The sequence below is a fragment of the Electrona antarctica genome (genome assembly GCF_951216825.1).
Source record: "Electrona antarctica genome assembly, chromosome: 4".
In the NCBI taxonomy this organism is placed as follows: Eukaryota; Metazoa; Chordata; class Actinopteri; order Myctophiformes; family Myctophidae; genus Electrona; species Electrona antarctica.
In genome coordinates, this window is record NC_136809.1 from 32,936,653 (window position 1) to 32,946,652 (window position 10,000).

Here is a 10,000-nt window from a genome sequence, read left to right on the forward strand (position 1 = left end):
CATTGTAGCATGAGGGGTATTTAGCATAACTGTCAATTAGACAGAGCAGCTGTGATGATAAGGAGCGCTTGTTTCTCTCCAGTTAATAACCAGACTGACCCCTCTCACCCGGCCCCATTATTACTGCATCTCAATGTGCAGCCACATTCACATCAATTAGTTATTCATCGTACGGTATTATACCACAGGTCAAAAATATAGTGGACACTATTCAGGTCCATCAACACCATGTAGATCAGTCGGTTCTCAAGCGTTTTCATATCAAGGACCCTCAAATTGAGGGCCAAATGTATTTAGGCTGTGGACCCCCATCAGAATCATAATCATCTTTATTGTCACATCAAGTAAAAAAGTCGATGAAATGTGTTTCTGTGCATTGTTATGTTGTGTTCCCATCGTGCCATTTTTCCAAGAAAAACAAAGAAAGGGCAAACGAGAGACAGGGGTGGCGGGTGGGGGGAGGTTAGGAGATCAAGGCAAGAAAGAAAAATGTAGCTCGTTCCGCACACAAACAGCACACTCGTGCTTCTACATTTTTGAAAAGGCTTTGTGCCAGGGCCTCCAAGTAGAGATGAGTTATGTAAAAACAAAAAAAGGAAGAAAAGGGATTCACATTTTTGAAAATGATCCTAATATTTTCCAAAATAGCAGATGTACAAGCTCGCAGCATGGTACAGAGTTACATGAGCTTGTAGATCTGCTATTTTTGTATAGCAAACATACTGGATAAAGTGGTTAAAATGATTGTGCTGTTGACCCCACTTTGAGAACCACCTACAGTATGTAGGCTAAATCAAATGCATCATGCTTTATAGCAGACACTTTCCACATGATTTCATTTGTTAAACCACTGCACCTGTATGCGTTGATTGCTGACACGTTCTAATTATACTAAAAGGTGCTGCAAGTGATGTCTTTTGGTTTAAAAAAAACTGTAAGGCCTCATACACACGTATCAAACACCATCAAACTTTTATTTTGTATGGCCGCCACAATGCTTTTCCAATGGGAGTCGCATGGTTTGACCAAACATTTGTGTTTGATGGTGTTCTGTTTGATGGTGTTCTGCCAAAGCATTGTGGCGGCCATTCAAAAATAAAACGACCAAAAATGTGTTTGGTGGTGTTTGATACCTGTGTATGAGGTGTCGGTTAAGCAACAGGTGTCTCATCATCTCTCCAGCTCTTTAGTAGACGGAAAATACATTTTCAGACACCAATTGTATCTAATCTGGAGAGACAAATCATTAATCAGCTTACATTTTATAGTCCTTTCAGTTCCAATTTTGTCTGATCTTTTTCTTTTCTTTATTTCATCCCTACTTGGTTATCTCTCCTGATTGGATGGACAAACTGCAAATGTCTTTTCTGTTCACTAACGAGATGGAGTGATGAGGAGACCTCTATTATTGAACACTTCATAGCAATGATTACTCTCAGACTGGAGCTATTTAACACGTATTTTCCCCCAAATCACATCACTTGAAGCACCTCTTACTTAATGTGGTGAGCGTTTACACAAAACAATTGAGTTGGATAGCCATCTATCTTTATTGTTTTGTTGTTTCCTCTTTCCAGTTATGAAATATCTTTTCCAATGCATGATGGTATGTAGTATGTAGGTTCCTGTAGGGTATACATTGACACGACGGTAGACAGAAACGCCCACAAACGCCACATCCGGTTTTAGCCCGGGGGAAAGAAAATGGTCTGCCCCATAGAGTTATAATAGCGTACGATCCTTTGGATCACTTTCAGTGTGATTTGTTGGATGATAGAAATATTGACAACCAAGAAAAATCCATCAGAATGACATCTGGACGTGTTCAGATTTCAAATATAAAGTGCTCACCCCAGAGCCACGGATGTTACAATCCTCATCTGGTGGGTAGAAGTACCCGTATCTTCCGCATTGTTCAATAAAAAGCGGTTTAATCCGATCGGTGGCCATTTTATCAGAGTTATAATGCACCAACCGATAGGGGCGCATAGTTGAAAGCGCATGGCCAAAAACCTAATTAAACATTGCTTTTTGTTGAACAATAGGGAAGATACAGGTACTTATACCCGCCCTAGCAGAATTGTAACATCCATGGCCCTGGGGTGAGCCCTTTATATTTGTAATCTGAACATTTGTGTAGGCGTAAGCCGTAAGGACTGTAAATGGAGCCTGTGCGTAAAACACTTCAGGCCAGGGATACAATCATCATGAGCTCACAGCGCGTTGCGACACGTTGTGAGTTTGTTGGGGACCTGGGGTTCAAGTGGTTTACTTTATAGTCAGAGTATCCTTATCTCTTTATACTTATTGCATGTGTCAAGTTGCACAAGCATAACCACCACTGAAATTGGACATGCCTCTCAATCTCCCTCTCCCTCCATGTTACAAAACATTGTGTTACCGCGGCGCAGTGTTTACTCGCCTGATATGATCTATAGATATGATCAATTGAACTTATCGTAATATCAAACACCAACAGCCATTAAGTCATCATTCTCATCAATAATGTTTATAGAACACATTGTAGTGAATTCTAAGTAGTTTAGAGACAGTTGGAACTTGGCACGGAGCCATCGTTTGGCAATAAAGTGCGGTCGAAACTAATGGTGTCGGTAGCCTACTTGGAAATCACTAAAACATGTTCTATAAACATCATTGATGAATTAATGGCTTTTTAAAATGTATATTATGATAAGTTTCATGCAGTAATCATATCTATAGAAAAGTGTCTCTTACCATGCAAATATATCAGGCCATGTAGTGTTAGATCATGTCCATGCAGTCAAGGAAAACATTCCAATCGGCCTCTAGCTTGTTTCATTTTCTAAAGTAACGTTCCTTGTCGAGTGGCAACAAGGATCTGTGCCTGTGATCTGGCAAGCCATGACGCCTACTTTTAAATTAGTAGTATTTAAAGCATCTGCGTTTGAAAACCCAACACGCCACTGTTTATTCCGGTTGGGAGAACTCTGAACTTTCCCCCCGGCTCCACCCCATATTGACGCCCCTGATGACGAAAGTCTGTGTGAATGTATCACGTTTTAGAATTACGTCAAGATTCCAGTTGGCGTAGAATGAAAACACTCTACTACACCAGGGGTTCTCAACCCGTGGGTCGAGGGTCGCCAATTTGTTTTCTTTGCAACTGAATGGCTGGAAAGTGGAAATGAAGAGTTTACATATAGTACACATAGTACATGCATACACCTTCCCTAATGATTATATCTGGTTTCAGTATTTATTTATGGTGTATTGTCTCTATTATTAAGGTTATTGTAGCAGTCAATTTATATTGGGGGTCGGGAGGGGGCGGGGGTCCCGAGACATTGCCAAAGCATTTCCGGGGGTCCCCGGCCAAAAACGTTGAGAACCCCTGTACTACACCACGGTGCCGTTGGCTTGGCCTGGAACTCAGATGAACACAATGGACTCTACAGCGGCCATATTGGAAAGAGTGTGCATGTCCCTTAGAGTATATATTAATAGAGACGGCACCGGATTTCTCCTCCCATCCACTTGCATTAAGTTGCTCAAAAGCACATGAGGCGATTTCACTCCTCCTTCCGGGTAGGAACAGAGTGCATTCTGGGATGGATTGGACCCAAACACATGAACACGCTGCCGTTGACTATCATTGCGCCGTTTGCGCGCGTTCACGTATGAAACATGCGTTCACGTATCGTGGACCCAATAATATGAACGTGCGCAATGATAGTCAACGGACCAGCGCTGATCGGCCACTATGTCCATTTCGCCTCAGGGTTTCCTCCTTCCTTCCTCCAGGTACCCTCATGGTTCCCCGAGGGGGTTCCAAATGGCCCTTTGCGGTTGTGTAACTGAGAGTGTACACATGGAACCAAATGGACTTGTAAAGGTCTATTTAAAGGGCCCATCCTTGAAATTAAAAGTTTGAGAACCACTGTCCTACACTAAATTGAAACGAGCCTTAATTTGTATAAGTGGTAAGACCTCTGAAGGAAGTAAGGAAGGTGCCCAATTTCTTTCCAATATGGCTGTTGTGCATAGAGGCTATTGGTAGTGATCTCTGGTGGTTTGTGAAATCTGCTGGGGCAAGAGTCCTATACACGCCCAGGACACTTTGTTTCTGTCAGGTGGGAACCTGATATGTAAAAAGCTGTTACTTTTCATGATTTAAAGTAGCAGATCGACAAGACTTTTGAGACTTTACGCCCTCAAGTAGGGCGTAAAGTTACGAAAAAAACACAAAGTTAAAATATGTGGTTAAGCGGTTTCTGCCTGAAATACTGTATGCAGGAGGAACTTACCAATGACTGAACGAAAGAAGTAAAAAAGTGTAAAAGTGAAAAGTACTTTGATTTTCCACCATTTATTTTGTTTATTATTATTGCTTTTTAAATCCTTTCACGGGCGGAATCACAAATCAGCGACGCGAACGTGTCATTTAACAGTTTGACGTGAATGGGGAACCCTGTGGCCTTTCTGTGATGAGCCTCGTGGAGTGCTGCTACAATGGGAGTTTCGTGAGCTCCATTGAACTCCACTGCTTCTCTAAAATGCCAGAGTGGCGCAGCTGAAGTGCAGTTGTCACCTAGCAAACACAACACCGTTCATCATCCCAGCTGGAGTCGTGCTCAACCTTTATATTAGCTGCTCTGGAGGTGGCGTGTGTGAAGAAGTATGTACCCACTTCCTCGCTTTTTTTGTTCTCCAGGTGCATTCACAGCAGTGATGGAAGAAATACAAGTAGCAATACCACTACAGTATATAAAATATCTATTATAACGTTGCTGTTGGGCAGAAACCTTCATATTAATCTTCATATTTTAACTTCTTGTGTATTATTTTATATATCTCTGCTGTCGGACAGAAACCAGCTAACTAACATGATACTTTTGATGCTTTTGTATGATGTTGTAGTGTTATCAAGTAATGCGCTTTGAGAACTTGAAAAAGCATAGGGAGTTAATTTTTGAAATAACAAAATGTTAGAATATGGAGATAAGAGGTTTCTGCCCGACAGCAACAATACTGTACGTAGTTGACCAGTGTTCTGTATTTGGTCCGTTCCTTTTCTTCCTTGTATACACCAAACCTCTTTTGGAAATAGCTGATCTCCAAGCTCAGCGAGCTTGGGAAAAAAGCATAAATGAGGGAACATCTTTGAAGCCACACATACACCAACGCACAAGCTAAGGGATTAACTTTTCAAATTTTCATACGCACACACGTGCATACTGAATGTGCACAGCGTTTTCTCCTTGAGAAGGCAACATGCGGCAATTAAAATGATAATGATTTCATAATAACTTCAAGCCGTGTTGCCTGGCATCTTCGCATGTGCCTGAGAAACACGCATAACACACACAAACACACACACACAGACACACACAAAATCCACACTCGTAATTATCGCCTACACACAATGGCAAATGATGTCACAAATAATAAATTATTAAGACGATTTCCACGTCTGCCGACATCATCTAGCTTGTATTGTAGACTGAAGTAATCTGCTAATTCTCTCCGTCTCTCTCTCAGCCTCCCACACATAAACAGACAACGCATATCCTCATTTATAAGCACTGCTTTTATATGGATTCAGCCACCTACCTCGTTTAATTGCCGATGGCTAATTTAATTAAACCAAACATATGAAACAGATTTGAGTTTTACTGCTCGCTAATATTTATAGGAGAGTAAAAGCACACACACACACACACACACACACACGCACAACTTAAACACACCCACCGCACTCCTACACAATTCAGTAAGATTGTGCGTGCGCTCGCGTGCAGTCACACACACACACACCAATGCTTCGCATATGCACAAAGGCTCATACTCCTTTGTTTTAATTTTACTCCACAGAGAGTACAAACATGTTTCACTCTTTGAAATTAAATTAACAATGACATTAACACTATTTTACTGTGTACACGAACGCCACTCTCCCGCACACGGACGCGCATGCGCGTGTGCGTGTGTTTTTACAGTACAAGTCGTTCAAAGGCAATCTAAAAGAATAAAAACACTTTCCATTGTGGTTCATTGTACTCAATTCAATGCAATGCAATACATAATACAAACACATTTGAATGAAACTCGGTATTTACAGAGAAAGAAGTGGTGGGGTCAGGATTCTTCTACCAAGGTGTTCAAGCAGGGACTGGGCCCGGACCAGACCAGCCCACCACAACCAGCACGCAGATAGCAGAAACTATACCGCCCGCTCCGTCGAGGCGCACACAAACAAACAAGCCCTAATACCACCACTTTTACAGAACAACATAAATGATACAAACCAACAGACAACTACACAACACTTTGTTGCTCTCAAAAGGATTCAAGATAGAAGAGGGTTTATTTGTCACTCACTGATACAGGTACACTGAAATAATCATGATGGCACTGGCAGAATGGCAGCACGCCCGGACCTTTCCTGGTGGCCTGCCGCCTATGGTCGCGGCCCACCGGAAATATGCCCGGTACGTCCTATGGCCAGTCCAGCCCTGTGTTCAAGGAGTGAATTATGTTGTTCACTTGTATTTTTAGGACAGGAATTCCTTTTGGTTAGATCTCGGTTTGGACAGGGACTCCGGAACCTCTATGTCTTCTGGTACTGTAGGTCATTCCACGTTTTGGTGGCAGCATGGAAGGTATTTTTACCCATGGCTGAGCCAAGGATTATGGCATAATCTAGATGAGGCACTCTGCCTCAAAACTTTAGATTTGCCATTTTTCTGCAAATGTCCCCCAGAATAGGGATTCTAGGATTCACGTGGTTAACAATCCTATTTTAGGTGAGGTCTGCGTAGATGCCAGAACTCTAGATGTGAGGTCTGCGTAGATGCCAGAACTCTAGATGTGAGGTCTGCGTAGATGCCAGAACTCTAGATGTGAGGTCTGCGTAGATGCCAGAACTCTAGATGTGAGGGCTGCGCAGATGCCAGAACTCTAGATGTGAGGGCTGCGCAGATGCCAGAACTCTAGATGTGAGGTCTGCGTAGATGCCAGAACTCTAGATGTGAGGTCTGCGTAGATGCCAGAACTCTAGATGTGAGGGCTGCGTAGATGCCAGAACTCTAGATGTGAGGTCTGCGTAGATGCCAGAACTCTAGATGTGAGGGCTGCGTAGATGCCAGAACTCTAGATGTGAGGGCTGCGCAGATGCCATAACTCTAGATGTGAGGTCTGCGTAGATGCCAGAACTCTAGATGTGAGGGCTGCGTAGATGCCAGAACTCTAGATGTGAGGGCTGCGTAGATGCCAGAACTCTATATGTGAGGGCTGCGTAGATGCCAGAACTCTAGATGTGAGGGCTGCGTAGATGCCAGAACTCTAGATGTGAGGGCTGCGTAGATGCCAGAACTCTATATGTGAGGGCTGCGTAGATGCCAGAACTCTAGATGTGAGGGCTGCGTAGATGCCAGAACTCTATATGTGAGGGCTGCGTAGATGCCAGAACTCTAGATGTGAGGGCTGCGTAGATGCCAGAACTCTATATGTGAGGGCTGCGTAGATGCCAGAACTCTAGATGTGAGGGCTGCGTAGATGCCAGAACTCTATATGTGAGGGCTGCGCAGCGGCCCGAAACTCTAGTAACATGAAGTTCCACACAATGATTTGGCGCCCTGTGTTGTAACAAGGATGACTATGGTTCCCGGACCACCTGTTGAAGACCCAGAGGTGCTTACACACCAAGGGTGTTTTTTTGTTAGGTTTTTTTCAAACTGTTTGTGTCATGCAAACATCCACACAGAATGTGAATATTGCACAGCGATTGAACGAGATCAATTTGTCACTGTGAGTAAAAGCATCAACCACAGGAAGATTAGTTGTCGCTAATGGGAATCCATTTAATAAACAATAAACAATGTATGAATGAATCATGAATAGTTCTGATGTGAAATACTCACCCGCATTTTTATTTAATTTTATATTCCATTTATTCATCGCACCCAGTTATGTAAAGACCTTTAAATGGGTGTAAGTGATTTTGTTTTGAGTAATACCTCTATATTCGCATAGTAATCATGTTCAGTAACAGGAGTGTCTGCATCTCTCCAGCTCTTTAGTGAATAGAAAAAGCATTTTCAGATGGGTATGCCAATTTCATGAAATCAGCAGAGACAACTCATACAGAACACACGATAAACAAGTGAAATTGTAAGTGATTAATGAAACGACAACAAAACAAAAATGAGCAGACAAAATTGATATTGGAACACTTTACAATTGAGGCTGATGCATGGGTTTTTTCACAAGATTGGATGAAATTGGTGACCCACCTGATTTTTTTTAGTGCTGTTTATTATAGTGCTGGAGAAACGGGGAGACTCCTGTGACTGAACAAACACTCTGTAGACTATAGCAATGATTACTAGCAGAATGTAGAGGCTTTTTTCTTTTTAACAAAAAACTAAAAGATCAGTTGAATTCTAAAATAGTGCCTTGAAAAGCAACAATTAAAACTTACAGTGCTAGCATTTATTGATAAATTATGATCTAATTCACGCCAGCATTTTTCCCAGTAGAGCTCTTATTTTGAAAAGCCACATTTCCAGACTACCGGAAGTGAACATAACCTAGTAAGTGGAACAGGTCCTGGACAGGCCTTGTTTACAAGATGGGTCAATACCGGGGCACTGGAGGGCTCCACATCGTCGGCTCTGTGCCATCAAAGAAACGTTGTTTTGACCAAAAATGCCATCTGGGACAAGGAATAGGAGATACAGGCGATTGAAAGAAACAGATAGAATGGATTATTATGGCGAGGACGATCTAAGATGGGCGATCCATTGTCATGACAACAACAGGTAGCTACCCGATGCTAACGCAAGTAGCATTATGGCTTGATCGATCGAAAGCGCTATAAAAGCGCAATTGCCATTGATCTACGCCAATGGCGGTAAGCGTAGTATTAAATAATAGGCTTCAATTGACCTAGACTGCGTCAAGGAGGGTGTTAAGCTCACTTTCTAAGTGTATGTCACTTGCCTAAAAATCACCCTATAGCAGTAGCCTATCTCGCACTCTTTTTTAACAACCACAAGCTGTTTTTCAGATGAGCTCTCGCTACAAAGTGATTTGACTTGGAGCACACTGCTAACAGGGGTGTTTGATGAAATGTCACACACCACGGGGCGACGGTGGCTCAGGGGTAGAGTGGCTGGATGGTAACCGCAAGGTTGCCAGTTCGAACCCGGGCTCCCCCAGAGTTAGTTTCGAAGCAAAACACTGAACCCCTAATTGCTCCAGTCCCGGTAGTGCCTTGCATGGTTTCCGCCGCCATCAGTGTATGAATGTGTGTGTGAATAGGTAAATGTAATGCACAATCTATGTAAAGACAAGCATAAACACCTGGTGTGCATGCATGTTACTGACCGGACAACAGAGCAACAACTTGGGCCAGCGTGTAAATATGATGTGTAAATGGTCAAGCACTGGTACGATAACAGACAGGAGTCAAAAGGCATTCCTCCATCTCCCTCAGGTTTATTATCAGGCCTGCATGGGGATAACTCTTAAAACTAAACATTTATTATGCAGGGATGCTACATTCAACTCACGCAAACATAATTATCCCTGCATTCCATTCCCATTAAGTCTTGCAAGATGCTTTGTGTTGTTATCGTGGTAGTAGGTTATAAGTTCTAAATAGTCAACTCAGCATGATATGTGTGTATGATATGGTACTTTATGGTACAACGTTTCGACCCATGTGGGTCTTCGTCCGGTATGGTGACCATGTGTGTCACCATACCTGACAATACCTTCCTTCATCATTGTATGTTTTTGATCAGCATGTGGCCCGTGGGCTGCATGCGGCCCCTGCTTAACGTATCTGTGGCCCTTCATAGTCAAACCAAAAATATAATTATAATATAAATATATTAGTTATTTTCATTGTTTTGAACAAGATTGTAGGCATTGTATTGTTTGTTCCAAGAGAAAGTGATATGGCCTGATGTTTAACCCCTTACATATTTATACAAAAAAAATACATTAAAATATA

General features: G+C 42.4%; 1 protein-coding gene across 2 annotated transcripts in view; it reads left to right on the top strand.

Annotated features, from left to right (window-relative positions):
- LOC306921991 (dolichyl-diphosphooligosaccharide--protein glycosyltransferase subunit TUSC3) overlaps positions 1-10,000 on the top strand; it is a 138,221-nt gene that overhangs the window by 120,347 nt on the left and 7,874 nt on the right. The gene's annotated exons all lie outside the window — the stretch shown is intronic.